The sequence below is a fragment of the Panthera onca genome, chromosome B2 (genome assembly GCF_046562875.1).
Source record: "Panthera onca isolate mPanOnc1 chromosome B2, mPanOnc1 haplotype 2, whole genome shotgun sequence".
NCBI lineage: Eukaryota > Metazoa > Chordata > Mammalia > Carnivora > Felidae > Panthera > Panthera onca.
Window position 1 is genome coordinate 132,463,253 of NC_138343.1, and position 16,022 is coordinate 132,479,274.

The following is a 16,022-nucleotide window of genomic DNA, read 5'->3' on the forward strand; positions in this document are numbered from 1 at the left end:
TTTAAATATTTATGTATTCACTTGAAAATAATAAATGCATTACACACAAATTTATTACTTAATCAAGGACACTCTTAAGTGAAGCTCGTTTCTCTCCTCTTTCTCTTCTGCCTCCTCCTTCCTGTTCTTCTTTCCTGCCCTCCTTCCTCTCCCCCTACTGCTTTCCTCCTCCTCCCCCTCCTCCTGCCCCTTCTCCTCTTCCCTTCCATTCTCATTCTTATTCTTCACCGTGAGTACAGGACAGAGGACCATCCATGACAGCTCATGCATTCGGTGGTACTGCTTGATTCATGCTAAGATGCCTGCAACTTTCTGGCCATCCCTTTTATACTATTAGTGTAAGTGAGAACAGAGGAAAAGGCAGCTACTGTCTTAGTATTACTTTTATTTTATTTTTTAAATTTTTTTTTTAACGTTTATTTATTTTGAGACAGAGAGAGACAGAGCATGAACGGGGGAGGGGCAGAGAGAGAGGGAGACACAGAACCGGAAGCAGGCTCCAGGCTCTGAGCCATCAGCCCAGAGCCCGACGCGGGGCTCGAACTCATGGACCACGAGATTGTGACCTGAGCTGAAGTCGGACGCATAACCGACTGAGCCACCCAGGTGCCCCTGTCTTAGTATTATTTTTAAAAGTTTTGATTTCATGGGCCCCCTGAGAACGTTTCAAGGACCTTCAAAAAGCTGAGTAAGAGTAGTTTGGACAGTGCCTGCCTTCCCATTGTGTGGCTTCCAGTGCAGAGACATCTTTTCTATGCCTTGGCAACTCGTCACTCACCTTGCTAAGTTTGCGGTTCCTCAGTTTACCCCCTTACAATCTTGTGTACTATCCCTGAGAGGTCCTTTAATCTAAAGTATTTTACTGGACTCACTTTCTCTGGGAGATCGTAATCCTTTTCATCACAAACACTTTTACGTGGATACATTTGCCTTCACAGAGTTCCTCCGGTTGCCTATCCAGAGTCTCTCAGATGGTGGCCGGGTCCACATTCTCACGATCCGTTATTTCTTCTTTCACTTCATTTACATTGTTTTGGTTCTATTTTCAGTATTATCCCTCTTCCTTTTTTTCTTTAACTTTCCTTTTTTTCCTGCACTTCCTCTAGTTGGCCGATCCCCTCTGTTGATTATTTGTTTTTTGTGAAATATCATATGAATTTTTAACTGGGCTACAGGGAAGAAACACAACTGCATGCTTTGCTGTCTGTGAGGGAACCAAATAACGGATTCTCGGTGACCGATCACTGACAGACTTTGAAAGAAGTGACGTGATTGGTCGTTGGTCATGATTCGCAACTATTCACAACAGCAGCTTGTGCCTAAAGAACTATCAGCAAAGTTTGCATTTCATGCCATTATAGGTAAGAAACTGGTAAATGAAATCTGCGGTGCTGTTGGGTGACTGGTGACATATAGATATCAGAACCATGGAAAATGAGGACTGTATTGGTCGCATGGATATCCTCTTTTGTGAAGTATTTACTCATCTTTTTTGCCCTTTTTAAAAAAAATTGTTTTTAATGTTTATTTATTTTTGAGACAGAGAGAAACAGAGCGTGAGTGGGGGAGAAGCAGAGAGAGAGGGAGACACAGAATCCAAAACAGGCCTCAGGCTCTGAGCTGTCAGCGCAGAGCCCGACGCGAGGCTCGAACCCATGAACTGTGAGATCACAACCTGAGCGGAAGTCCCAGGCTCAACTGACTGAGCCACCCAGGCGTCCCTTTTTCGCCCTTTTTTTTAATGGCAAATTGTCTTTTTTGTTATAGAAAATACAGGAATTCTTTATTCTGGGAGTTAGTATTTCTTTGGGTTATATATTTCAGATACCATCTCTGACTTTGTGATTTGCCTCTTCAGCACTTCACAATGTTTTTCTTTTCCTTTTTAAACATTTTTATGTTTATTTATTTTTGAGAGTGAGAGAGACAGAGCAAAATTGGGGGAGGGGCAGAGAGCGAGGGAGACACAGAATTGGAAGCAGGCTCTAGGCTCCAAGCTGTCAGTGCAGAGCCCATCCCAGGGTTCAAACCCATGGACTGCGAGATCATGACATGAGCTGAAGTCGGACGCTTAACCGACTGAGCCACCCAGGCGCCCATACAGCATTTATCAATGTAACGTAGCCTGGTTTATCAAATGTTTCCTTTATGGTTGCTGCTTTTATTTCTGTGTTTAAAAAATCTTTAAGGGTCATAAAGGTATTCTCTTACATATCTTCTAAATGCTGTATTGCTACAACACCTTTCATATTTAGAATTATAATCACATGGAATTATTTTTATAATGAGATAAGGTAGAGAGCAAGTTACTTTCCGCCGTGTGGGTATCCAGTTGGCCCAGCCTTTAACGAGATCATCCTCTCCACTGCTGTGCTCTAATCGCATTCCCATTTAAGTAAGAATTTCTTTCTGGTCTATTATATCCATTGGTGTATTTGTCCATGCTTGCACCAATTCCACACCCTTCTTACTTACTAGACCTTTTTTAATTATTTTATTTTATTTTATTTTATTTTAACGTTTATTTATTTTTGAGACAGAGACAGAGCATGAACAGGGGAGGAGCAGAGAGAGAGGGAGACACAGAATCCAAAACAGGCTCCAGACTCTGAGCTGTCAGCACAGAGCCCGACGCGGGGCTTGAACTCACGGACCGTGAGATCATGACCTGAGCCGAAGTCGGACGCTCAACCGACCAAGCCACCCAGGTGCCCCAACTAGACCTTTTTTAAAGACATCTTGTTGGTATCTGCAGTACAATAACTCTTTCTTGACGATATCTTGGGCCCCTTTTAATTCCATGAGAATTTTAGAATCAGCCCATTGATTTAATAAAAAGAAGCATGCTGGAATTGTGATTGTGTTTGCATTGAATTTTTAGACAAATTCTGGAAAAAAGACATCTCTATGCATGCATATATGTACACACACACACACACACACACACACACACACACACACACTTTTAAATTCCATTCTGTGGCTTTTCTTCATCCAGGCTTGTCTCCTAATATTTTTGATAATATTTTATTTATTGGCAAATGTAGGACAATAACATGTAGAGGTAACTTGAAATTCTCAGTGATGGTTCTCTTTCTCCAAAGAGAATGCATTTTTCTTTCAGGCAGCAGCGAAGATAAATGAAGATAACTTGAAGCCAAAGGAGGATTGAGTTGATCTGGAGTTTGGCGTTAGCCCTGTTTCTCACGCATCTGTTCTCATTCATGTGTCTCTCATCCATTCATCTTTGTTTGGGAGAGGAATTCTGAACTGAAATCCAGTGGGCTCCAGAATCCGATTTCTGCCATTCTTGCTCTTTAAGACCGGTGGAAGTTCTCTGTGGCTTCTCGGTCCAGCCACGCCGGATGTCAGGCTCACCTCTTGGAGCTTCCCTAGTCTCCAGGATTTTACTCTTCACATCTTGGCTGCCTTCATAACTCCCCAATATTTAAACAAAAATTGTGGTTGCGTGTGTCCAGTTTTTCATCATGTTTCAAGTGGGACCGTTTGTTGGTGACAAGTTCATCTACTGTCACCAGAGGTAGAAATTCTGGCTTCATTCTTTAAAGAGAAACCTTGTCAAAATCCAACTAGATACAGTTTGGAAGGCACCAGAAGGGTCTGCTTGCTCAAGGTGTCATCCTGGCCAACTGGAGATTCTTTCTATACTGATCCATGTGGTAACTAGTGGGAGTGTGCCTTTCTCTTGAAGTTTCTGGAGTAAGTTCTTTCTTTGTAATGCTCTATTTGTTTGGCATCTTAGGTTATTAACCTTTGAACTGAAGGGATAGAATCCGTTGACAGTCCTAGTAAGAATTAGTAAAATGAGGATCAGCAGGAAAGGTGAGTAAGACAGAATCTCTCTCTGGGCCAGTTAGTCCTACCATGAAGGCAGTGAACAAGAGAGCGCAAGCCTAGATCCAAGGTCTCAAAGGCAAGATGCTTGGCTTGGAAACTGTCAAAATCGAAAGAAAAATCGTATTTACCATACTGTTATTCTAAATTAGTTTAGTATTAAAATAGAGTCAGCCCATATTGGGCTTCAGACATAGCTTCAAAACATACCAGCTCCTTACCTTGGAAAGCTGTATTTAAGCCCTCTGAGCATCAGTATCCTTATATATAAAATGGTAATAGTTCCTTACTTGCTAGTAGGGGGATTAAATGGGAGAATGTATATGAAAGCATAGGAGCTATCAGATGCTTATACACGTTAATTCTCTTTCCTTTCCCCTATCAAATTTAGTGGAATCAAAAAGGAAGCAAACGAAGGCATATAATTTTTCTAGATAGTCCCCTGTCTTTGCAAGGGTTTCTATATGATCACACATTAAACATGGTGGTAATGCAATTTTGGAAAGAGAGAAGCTATTTTGGTGCTTCAGGAGAGCAATGATTTATTGTCAAAAATAATTCCGTCTCCTGATGCTACAAGGCTTTCTAGGAAATAGACATGGTAAATGATTTCATTTTCTGCTGAAATACAACTGTCTATGGGGTGGGATGTGGCAAATTCATATTGCAGTGCTTGTGAGATTAAATCCAAGATCTTTACATTCTTTTATCTCTTAAAAAGTTACTCTGGAAAATCGGTAAAATGAGTGCTATCTGGGGTGGGGGGATTTTAAAGATTTTGCAATTTGCTTGATAGTTATATTTCATCTGAGATCTATAAGTTGGGGCTTAAAATAACTTTTTAGAGAAATATAAAAAAAACATTGTTTAAAAAATTGTCCATGAAGAAAACATGCATGATGTACTTTTCAATTAAAATGTTGTTGGAGACATATTAAAATATAAATGAATATAATCACATGAAATAAATGAAATAATTTGATTATTAGACAATTACTAGGAATACTTATCTTTTGAGTCTAAATTATAACTTTCCAAGTATACAACCTCTTACCTTCAGAAACTTCACTTTGTGGTATTTCCCTTGGTGCATTTATGGATCTTTTCTTTCAATGGCAAACTTTACTTAATGAGCTACTCGTAAATTAATGCAAACTTGTCATACTTAATTTAGGGTACAGGAATTAAAAGGGAAAGTGAATTATCACATTTATAAACAGTTCTTTTTGATGGGAGACAGTATCTGTTTCTTTTTTTTTTCATAGAAACCCTTATTGAGTTTTTCGTATGAACAAGGTAAAACTAATTTTTGACAACTGATGACTGAGTATTTTTTTGATCTAGTCCAAAATGACAATAATAAATTTATAAGGTTATAAGAATTTATAAGTGGATAAGGGGACATTTCAGCTCATTCTGTCCCATGTAGGAAGTAGTTCACAGGAAGTCTTACTACCCCCAAGGCAATGATACCTCATGAGTAAAGAATAGAAGGAGGAGGAATGGGCTGTAGATATCTCTTGCTGACCAGAGATCGCTTCTAGAAATAGCCCCGCCACTGGGCTAATGTCTTAGGTCCTTGGTTTCTTGGTGTTGAAGACACACACTGTTATTAGATTTCTAACGGTGGTGTTAAAAGTGATATTTATTTGTGGAAGTATTTTTTAACAAGTTTTCTTAAAAAAACTCTGTCTTCTTTAAAATCCCATTTCTAAAACAACAAACTATAGTGGAAACTTGGAGTAAGATCTTGATCCAATTTTTCATTCTCCCTCTTTCAGTCTATGTGGTTAGACAAAGCAGTTAATTTCTCTGATCTTTGTTTCCTCTTTGAAAATGAGAGCATTGGTCTACAACTCCAGATGGTCTCCAGGACTCCTTCTAGCTTTCAGGTTTCTATAACGAAAGACATCATTCAGTCTTTCCTCTTGTAGAACTCAACTAGTCTTTTATGGATTTCTTGCTTTTTTTTGCAATCACTAACTACTAGAATCTGTCTTATTCTCCAACCTGTAAACGTATACACTAAACGTTTATTAATTTGTGTCGGCTGTTCAGATTTACTGAGAGACTCTAGATTTGTTACCTGTAAGGATGGGGCTTTATTATAAAGTAATAAAAATGTGTATTTCACAACCTCCAGTGTCTACACAGCCAAATAAGTGTTGGGTTTTAATGCAGTCATCCCGGAAGCTGCACATTTACTCTGCTGAAGCCATTATTACTCCCTCTTTGAACTCCTCTTTGGGAGTTGGCTTTAGGCAGGAAGTCACCCAAACAACAGTATGCTTGTTTGATAGAGTATATCTCAATCTTGCCCCCAAATGATATATTTTGGATTGCTTGCTTGAGCCTCTTTTATAACTCTCACTCCTGAATGACAGCACTGCTCAGAAATCAAGGCCACTGTCACAGAAGTTTTTCCAGTCTGTCTAAGATTGTTCTTTGCAGATATTAAGTACTACATAAATCTTACTAAAGAGAATGTGCTGAAATCTCTGAAAGGAATTCAGGGGTTTCAAAAACAGTTGTAGTTTGAACAGTTGCAGCCTCATTGCAATAAATACATTGTCTTCAAACATAAATAGGATATCTATATTACACACACACACACACACACACACACACCCCTCCTACTGCATGCCAGGTATTAAACCTCATGATTTCCCCACATTATGTCATTTGATTCTTGCAATAACAATTGGAAGGGGATGATAAAGTACTGAAATACAGAGATTTTAGCGTACTTGTATAAAAAGGAACTTCCATACTTTAGAGCCCTGCCCAATCTGTTTGTTCATTCATTGTTCATTAACTTCTCTCGATGAGAGTAGCTATGGCTTTCCTTAGTTTGTTGTTTTTTAGTCCTTACAATAAATAACTCCTTTGTGTGGTATACTTGAATCCACTTATGATGCATCTTACTAGAAATCGTCTTATTATTGTGGCCTCAGTATGAGGAACAGTTCACTGTCACCCATAGGATACCCTATAGTGTGAGTTTTCTCTTGTTTCACGGTCGTTTTCTGTCTGTTATTGGAGTCAACATGTATTTGGCAATTTTTTTTCATAGCGAGGGGTCTGTCAAGTATGGAGTTTCAGATAAGGCTAGATAAACAACAATGAGGTTGTACATCTGCCTAGCTATGAGATGTTCCTGGTTATTAAATGGCATTAGCATCATGACACAAGTGATCTTTATACTCGTTTGGATAAGTGTGGGTCTCACATCCATTCTCTAAACTGTAACTCCCGGAAGCAAACACCTTTTAAGATGCAATCAGCCAGGGACAGACTGTTGGTCCTCTGGTCCTCAAGTGGAACCAGGGAGTTTCTCGCGAGGCTACTCTCTAGGCAACATGTAGAAGTCTGGGGCCTTTTGGGTTTCTGACTCGCGAACAAACGTTGCTGACAAGTAATTGGGGTAACAGTTGAGGTTCCCAAAAGTCCAGCTCAAGTCATAATTCTTTTTAAATATACATGCAGAGACCGGTCCAGAACGACCGATGTCTTCTTTAGCATAGAATCTCCAGAAGTTCGGAAAATCCTCGCGCTGGGGAGAAAGAGGGGGGGGGGGTGGTGGTGGTGGTGGTGGGGAAGGCCACCGCAAAACCTGTCACCACTTACACCAGCTTCATTTGGTTTTCAATCAATTGAAGGACTTTGCAGAAGATGGTACTTGTGAAATTGATCTCAATTCAAATCAGTCTGGGCGCGCGCCCTCTCCCCCAGCAGCTCCCAGGGCCGGGAGGGGAGCCTTGCGTTTCCAACGTGATCCCACCGGCAACCCGTCCGGCCTCTGCTGGCGCTTTTCTTTTTTTAATTTTCACCTCAGCCTTTTCTTCCAAGCAGTCTTTGACCTCCGTGGCATCCCTAATGAACTCCTCTCATTGTGTGAGCCTCTTCTCCTGCACGTGGTAATGGAAATGCGGTGGGGGGACGGGGGGTGCCCGGCTGTCTTTCACCTCCGGAGACACGCCTGCCCGCGGCTCCCAGCTGTCAGGACACTGACACGCTGCTGCAGCAGGATAATTGGGTACTTGAGGAAGATTCATAAGGCAATATGCGGCGGAGCCCCCCCCCCCCCCCCCCCCCACCCGTGTCCCGCCCTGGGGCAACAAGGCGAGGCCGGCGAGGTAGGAGAAAGGAGGCTCCGACTGGGGACACAAATCCGGTCTGGATAGATAATAATCTATTTATAACAGGCCCCGCGATGAAGACTTTTGTTTGCGACGAGGCCACAACTCATGCATTCGGGGAACGGTCTTTAAAGATTTCAGGACTGGACTCCGTGCAAGGCGCCTGCAAAGCTAGGTTCGCGGGAGAGGAAGGTTCCCAGCCTCCCATCCAAGAGGAAGCGCGGCTCTCACTTGAACGGGGCCTTTCATAGCAGGAAGTTTGTTGCTCTAATCAAAGCCAGCCATCTGACAGCTCGTTATTAAGAGACAACAAGGAGTGACTTTATTAATACAGTGTGGAGTTGGTGCCGCTGCAAATTAAAGTTCTTTGTTCACTTGTGACAGTTTGCTTCGGAGGCATCTGTTAAGAGGTGCCCAAGTGGGATAACATTTTAAAAGTGTAAGGTGATAACAATTAACCTAGAATTCCTTTTTTCTGATGTTCTCCCCTTTCAATTTTAGTAGATAAATTTATCACGAAAGGGGATGAAGACAAAACCTTTCATGTGATTTCCTTGTGAAGCAGCCCCTCACGACCGACATAATCTGGCGCAAACTTGTTGGCGTCTTATTTCCCAAATATTTACGATTTTGCCTATGGAATGCGACAGGCTGGTAGTTTGTGGGTCTGCTTGGGTTGGGAAAGGCCAAGATCCTTCATCAAACATAATATCTTAGTGGTAACAATAATAATGTGGTTGATTTATTCATCCAGCATAGATTAGGTTACCAAAGCTGAGACAGAAAAGTCACATAATACTCTGGAATGTCAGGGCTGTGAAGCAAGATTTGTCCTTCCGTAGTGACATCCTGGAAACCCTGAAATCTTATACCAATCAATAGTCAATGAAAATTTTGTTGATTGTAGGAAATTTAGTTTTGATCATCTAGAAAATTATTTTCAAAGGCAAAAGTACACATTTGTAAGGATAGCCCATAATAGAAGAGCCTCAAACCAACCTCAGAACTCTGTCATGTCTAAATTTTGTTTTAATGTTTGTTTATTTTGGAGGAGAGACCTAGACAGAGCGTGAGCAAGGGAGGGGCAGAGAAAGAGGGAGACACAGAATCTGAAGCAGGCTCCAGGCTCCGAGCTGTCAGCACAGAGCCCGATGTGGGGCTCGAACGCACAAACCATGAGATCATGACCTGAGATGAAGTCGGACGCTTAACCGACTCAGCCACCCAGGCGCCCCCCCATCAAGTCTGAATTTTGAAGGCCACATGAGATCTTTCTTCCACCCCAGGTGCTTTCCTTCTTATATTTCTACTCCACTGGAAATCACAGCTAATTTGACCCATGAAGCAGATAGGAGTCCTCGAGGCATTTAAATAACGGATGATGTTAAATTTGTCCTCTTTAGACAATGAACAGAAACTTCTGTGACTTGTTCAGTTGACATTTTCTGGTTGGTTAGTTAAATACTGTCAGAGATAAATTTTTCCTTGGTAATTATTTTTTTTAATTAAAGAGAATAGCTTTAAGTGTCTAGGTTTTTTACCAGAAAACCTCTAAAACTCAAAATGCCTGAGTTATTCTGAGGCCAATAGTGCACATATGTTCAAATTGTTCCTTAGTTTAGGTGATAATTGAGATGTTACCATAGTTTTGCTTCCTGATTGCTAGGGAAGGCAGGGTGAATAAAATAATGGATGAGAACATTAAATCAGTTAATGATATTATATTGCCATTTAAAGTTATTGTCAATAGGAATGAGGAATATAACTCATTTCTTTCGATTTGCATTGTCTTAAAAAAGCTAGGGAGGTTTCTTTCATTCACTCCCTCATGCAGCCTTTACTTAGAATTTTCTGTGTCCCAGCTTTTGTGCTAGTCATCTGTCTACAAAGATGAGTAAGACAGGGTCATTGCCACAGAGGATTTAAGGCCAATAAGCACCCCAAAATGTAATAATGACCAGGTGTGGGGCACCTGGGTGGCTCAGTTGGTTAAGCGTCTGACTTCGGTTCAGGTCATGATCTTGCGGTTCATGGGTTTGAGCCCCGTGTTGGGCTCTGTGCTGTCAGCTCGGAGCCTAGAGCCTGCTTCAGATTCTGTGTCTCCCTCTCTCTCTCTCTGCCCTTCCCCCTCTCATCCTCTGTCTCTCTGTGTCTCTCAAAAATAAATAAAACATTAAAAAAGGTGGGGGGGGGGCGTCAGACCTAGGCACAAATGACAGATAAAGTTTGGCCTTTATTTAAATAAGGGCCAGATGAGAGGTTGGCAGAGGGCAGAGCAGGGACATTCAGAAGGTTGGTACGGTGTGTATAAGTGTGTGTGTGTATTCAGACTTTTGATAGTAATTCTCTATAAGTAACCCACAAGGGTTAGAATAGAGACCATTGCTGTGTCCCATGAATCATCTATTCTTTATTTTCCAGGTCTTCTGGGAATTACCAAATTAGTTGGGAGAAATGAGGAGGAGTTTTCCTCATGACCTGCCTACTCACCAGCCTGATTTCACACAGGGGCAACTCGCAGGCTGACCTGTGGAGAGACAGGCAGGGATGGTGACATCCAGTCAGTGGTGTTCACTGAGGAGTTAGTTCTTCCTGAGCTGTCCGCCCGCACCCCTTCCTTCTGCCCTGGGCTCCCCACTTGTACATCCGTTCCTTCCACTGATGTGAGCTTGAGCTCCGTTCTCTCCTGTGCTGCTCCTGGGTGTCTACGCAATTCAACAAGTTAACTTCTGTGCAATTCCAAACGTCTGTTGATGGCTCAGCCAGTCCCAACGTTCTTCATAAGATAGCAAACACAGAAAGCCGCACCGCTTGTCTCCAGGCATCCTGGAGGAAACAGGCACTTGCGGGCCTGAGGTGGTCATCCTGGGCTCCCCCCTGGCCCGGAGCATGATGGGACCGATGAGTCGGGCACGGCGGTTACCATTTGTACCATGCCTGAGCCCAGCACGCAGGCCAGGTGTTCTGCTCTTCGCCCTTCCCTGTCACCTTCTGCTACTGTACTAGGAACGTTCGTTGCCCAAATACAAAAAGAGTTATGTCCAGCTCAGTATTTCAGCGCTGTGGAGTTTGACTAGCCTGTACTGGAAGTCTGGCTCTGTTCTGTTAGCTGAGTGACTTTGGGCAGTTTATTTCACTTTTTTTGGTATCTCAGCCCCTACCTAGTGGGGTGGCAAGGTGGATTCGATTTTAGGAGTTAATGTACACAAATCAGCCCGTGTGGAGTTTCACGCAGGGTGTGTTCCATTAGTCAGCCCTGCCATTGTTTGTGGGTAGTAACAAGGCCACTGCGGCAGAGACCGAGTAAGAAAGAGATTTAACATAAATCCCTTATCTCAAAGCAAATAGCCCATGTGCTTTCATACTTTTTTGCATAAATGAATATGTGTATAAAAGCACTGCTCCCCTTTCTCCTTTGTTCTCCTGCTAACTTCTGCTGGTCTTTTCAACTTAACTCGGATGTGATATTCTCCGGAGAAGGTCCCGGCTCTCACTCCGTGTATACGCTAGCAGAGAGACAGGGATGCAGGTCAACCAGATGACTGAGAATTGTGAATGGCTGGAGATGACAGAGGATGCTGTGCGGACTGCCTGGCGGTAACTTGAGAGCCAAGACCTCGAGGAAGATGGTGCCTGGCAGGGGCTTTCAGTGGAGGGGTCCCCCAGGGCAGCCCATGGTGGAAGTTGGCTCCGCAGGTTTAGAGAAGGGAAAGGAAGTGGGCGTGGCTGGAACCGGAAGAGTGAGGGGAAGTTGGTATAGAGGAGGCAGAGACTCCGGCCAGTTCTTGGGAAGGATTTCGTCGTCCTCCCAAAGCCCCTGGATGCTGAGACCACATGCATTTGAACTTGATTGCTAACAGCTCCCTGGTAGAATCTCAGACTCTCTTGACCCAGGTAGAGGTCAACTAACTTTCCAGCCCGGTCGTCAGTCAGAAACTTGTTGTTCTGTGTGACTTGATGTCCTTCATCATCTAGCACAATGCCTGGTACGATGTAGGGGCTCAAAAAATATTACCAGGATATTCGGATGAGTGGGTTGAATACTGGATACATGTGGGAAAATGAACTCTTGTCTTAAGGCACTGGGCTTCCTCATACTGAAAGGGTGCCTTGTCTCTAAAAAGAGCCCTCCTGCCTCTCTTGCCCCACCCACTTGCTCAGTGTTTCTTTGGAGAATTCTTGAACGCCATTTAGCATTGAATGAAATGACTTTTTTCTCCCTCTCTTGCTAATTATAATCATACAAGCAATGTACTAAACAGCTGGGGGTGAAAGAAATTCTGATGATGTTAAAAATGCAAATAGTGTTCACACCAGATTAATTCATTTAACTAACAGTCCTGATCTTTAAACATTAAATGTTTAAGTGTGAAACATTTTACTCACCGGGGAGATTGTCCACGTGAGTCTGGTCTGAAGCCCATTCCTCTGTCAGGAGTGATTTTAAGATAAACAGGATACACATTGTTAGCTAGTTATTAACTAACAAGTTGTAAGTTCTTAAAAACATTTCAGGATGTGATTTACATGATACAAGATTCGCAGGCCTGGGGTACTCTGGGGCTGTTTGAGGTTAGGATAAGCCAAGTCATACAAGGATCTGAACGGATGTTTGTGTTATCTGCGTGTTTGACTAATATTTGAATGAAATGTTTTATATTTAATCAAAGCAAGATTAAAATTCATTATTACTGCTGATATGCAGTACTAATTACAGGAAATAACCAGCCCTTCCACGTTCAGTGCCAAATGCTGATGGTGGAGCAGTCTGTTCTCTGGAGGCGGAAACCATAGGTCTTAGATCTGGAAGAGTGTTTCACTCACTGGTTTTTGGCTATTTTAAACCCAGACTCTCTTTTGATTTAAAAAAAAAAAAAAAATCCCTTGCCCCGATTTTCTTTAACCTTCAGTTTCTTTCATTTGTGTAATTAAAACAATAAGATGCTTTTTCCGAAGATGAGATTATATTATATTGATATGTGTAATTTTTCAAACTACCCATGTGGTTCTTCTCATCTTGCATTATTATCCTGGTTGAGAATGACTTTTCCTTTTAGAGATGAGAAACACGGAGGCCTCGTGTAATTAGGTCTTGAAATTAAGCTTGATCACTGGCCTCTTTTAAAGTCAAGTAGGTGCATGGTTGGGATTCACTTTTTTTGTGGGTCTTATATAAATGCCAGAGGAGTCTAGAAATCCAAATTCAGGTTTTTCAGATATTGTGGTGTATTCCTTTTTTTTTTTAAGTTTATTTAGAGAGAGAATGAGTGGAGCAGGGGCAGAGAGAGAGGGGGGGACAGAGGATCTGAAGTGGCCTCCATGCTGACAGCAGAGAGCCCAATGTGGGGCTGGAACTCAAGCTCAGACCATGACCCGAGCAGGGGTCAGACGCCTAACCGACTGAGCCACCCAGGCACCCCTATTGTGGCACATTTCTTTTTTCTTTTTTTTTTTCTTTTTTTTTTTTTTTTTATTGTGGCGCATTTCTGCTGTCCCTGTGATGTAAACCCCTGTGTTGGGTAGGTCACTCCATGTGAGCTGACATCACAAGTCCACATTTTCCTCTGCATCTCAAGCCCTGAGCACATGTATTTTACTTGTATAGCAGCAAACATCTGGATCTAAGGGATCAGTCTGCTAAATGTGATGGTCTCTGGCAATAATAGATGGTATACATTAGGAGTGTGTACCGTATTCTTTTAGGAAGAGTACTTGGTTTTAACCCTATGATTTCCCAGAGTAAAGAACAACTGGAATGAATATATATATCTATATGTAGATATATATATACATATTCATTCCAATATATAGATATAATATCTATATATCTCTATCTATCTATCTATCTATCTATACATAGATATTATTAGGGACAGTAATGGCAAATATGATCTGCTGGTGGGAAATTGAAATCACAGATTAAATTACATTCCTGGATAATAAATTCACTAGGAGGACCGACCAGAGCAAGTTTCAGCAGAACACAGCCCTAAGACATTAAATAAAGGTTATCTGATTGAGGAAGGCCTATGGAAGCAGAGTCTTGTTAATGGGTCTGGTTATAATTATTTCTGGCCGGTGAAAAAGAATCCTTGAGTCTTACATGTTCAGCTAAACCAAATGAGCTGGTTCCTTCCTGTAAATTTCACTGAAACTTGTTTCCGGGGCCTCTGCATGGAAAGGTAGAGGTAGGATAATAATAACATTTAAATAATATAATAAACATTAAACCATTATTCGAGGAATCTCAGACACTGATCTCAACATCCTCACCAAAGGGCAAGATGAAAATAATTAGACATTTAAGTGTGCTGTACGTATTTGTAAGTGCTGATACAAGCATAATATAGGATAGATTCAAAATCACATATGAGCATGCATATACACATTAGATAAAACACATAATTATAAAGAAGATAGAAACTAATTTAAAAACTGAATTATCTGTATTAAAATAGAAGGGTTTATTTTGCTGTGATTGGCATTACTTGTTAAAATCATGTTTTTCGATAATCAAATTAAGGTAAAATTAGAAATGCTTACCAAAACCCAACTGATGTCTCAGCTCCACTCTGGTTTTGAATAAAATAGAACTTGAGGGACAGAAAATATAAGCTTATTTATAGGATGAATAGGGAGAAAATACATATGGGAATAAATGGAAGAAATCCGTAGAAAATCTGTTGATTTAAAAATTATGGCTAGATTTGGGGAATTTGACGAAAGAATGGGCAATGGGAAGGGACCCCCTGGTAAGATTCAGTTGTGCAAAATTTTGAAACTATAGATGAGAAGCTAGGAGCATTTGGGGAAGTTACTGAGATTTGAGCATGATCAGGGTAATAGATGAAGAGTGACATATGTTTGAACTAATTTATAGAGGAGAGGCAGTGGATGCGTTTGGTGATAAAAGATTTTCTGCAGAATTAGGGATGAAGCACACTAATGAAGATTATGGTGTGTGAAGGTTATTGCTGAGAGGTATTGAGGTTATTGGCCAGCTAGAGAATTTAGGCATTCATGTATCAACGACAAGGAAAAATCCAGCATTTTGTGGCCAGATGTTTAGGATTTGATATCACAAGTTCAGTTGGATGCAGATTCTCTTGTTTTTTGATTGTGTTGAGAGCTCTTCATTTTATTTCATTGACTGGCCTCATTCATTGATGACGGACCAGCAGACCTGCTGGCCTTCGATGTTTTAAGGTTTAGAAGCATTTTATACTGTGCGTGTGTGTGTGTGTGTGTGTGTGTGTGTGTGCGCACGCGCGTGCTCGCGTGCATGTTTCCCAGAAAATCTCCATCTACATACAGACCTCTCTCTTTCCCATCTTGAATCCTGTTCAATTACTAGGTCCTAGGGAGCCTGTTCCCTTCGGCTGAGTAATCAGAAATTGAAGATAGGAAACTCAGAAAGGACTTTAAGGGAACTTAGGTCTTCTGAGTTTTATATTTCTACTCACAGTGTGTTCCAATAGCTTATCTGTTCATTCACTTGTACTTGGAATATTTAATCTTAGACTTGGTTTCGGTAGACTGCACTTTGGTTCTTTCAATTGTCAGCAGGGGTAAAACAGCGACCTACTGTTACGCCAGGAACACATTTCCACACACAAGCACACTTTTATCAGGCAAAACCTCTGAGCACAGAAGACCTGAGTTTACACATTGCCTGGTTCTTCTGACGTCCTTTTATTTGTTTTATTTGGGAGATGTGAGTAGGAAGAGATTTGAGCTACCAAGTGCAAGTCAAGATCTCCTTTTTCTCAGAGACCACAAAACACGGTTTAGGTGGCACAATTTAGAGATACTGTGGCAGAATAAAAGGTGGCTCTTTCATAAAGAGGAGATGAAAAGAAAATGTTTTCACACTGAACACAGGAATGTAAGCACATTCCAAAGTGAACATACCCATCATCATGATGAGGTTGATGTAAGAAAGTAACACGTGGGTGGTGCTGGTGTGAAAAGATGAGCATCCCCTCTGAAAATCCAATACATGAGGACACATCTATGTGTATATGGAAA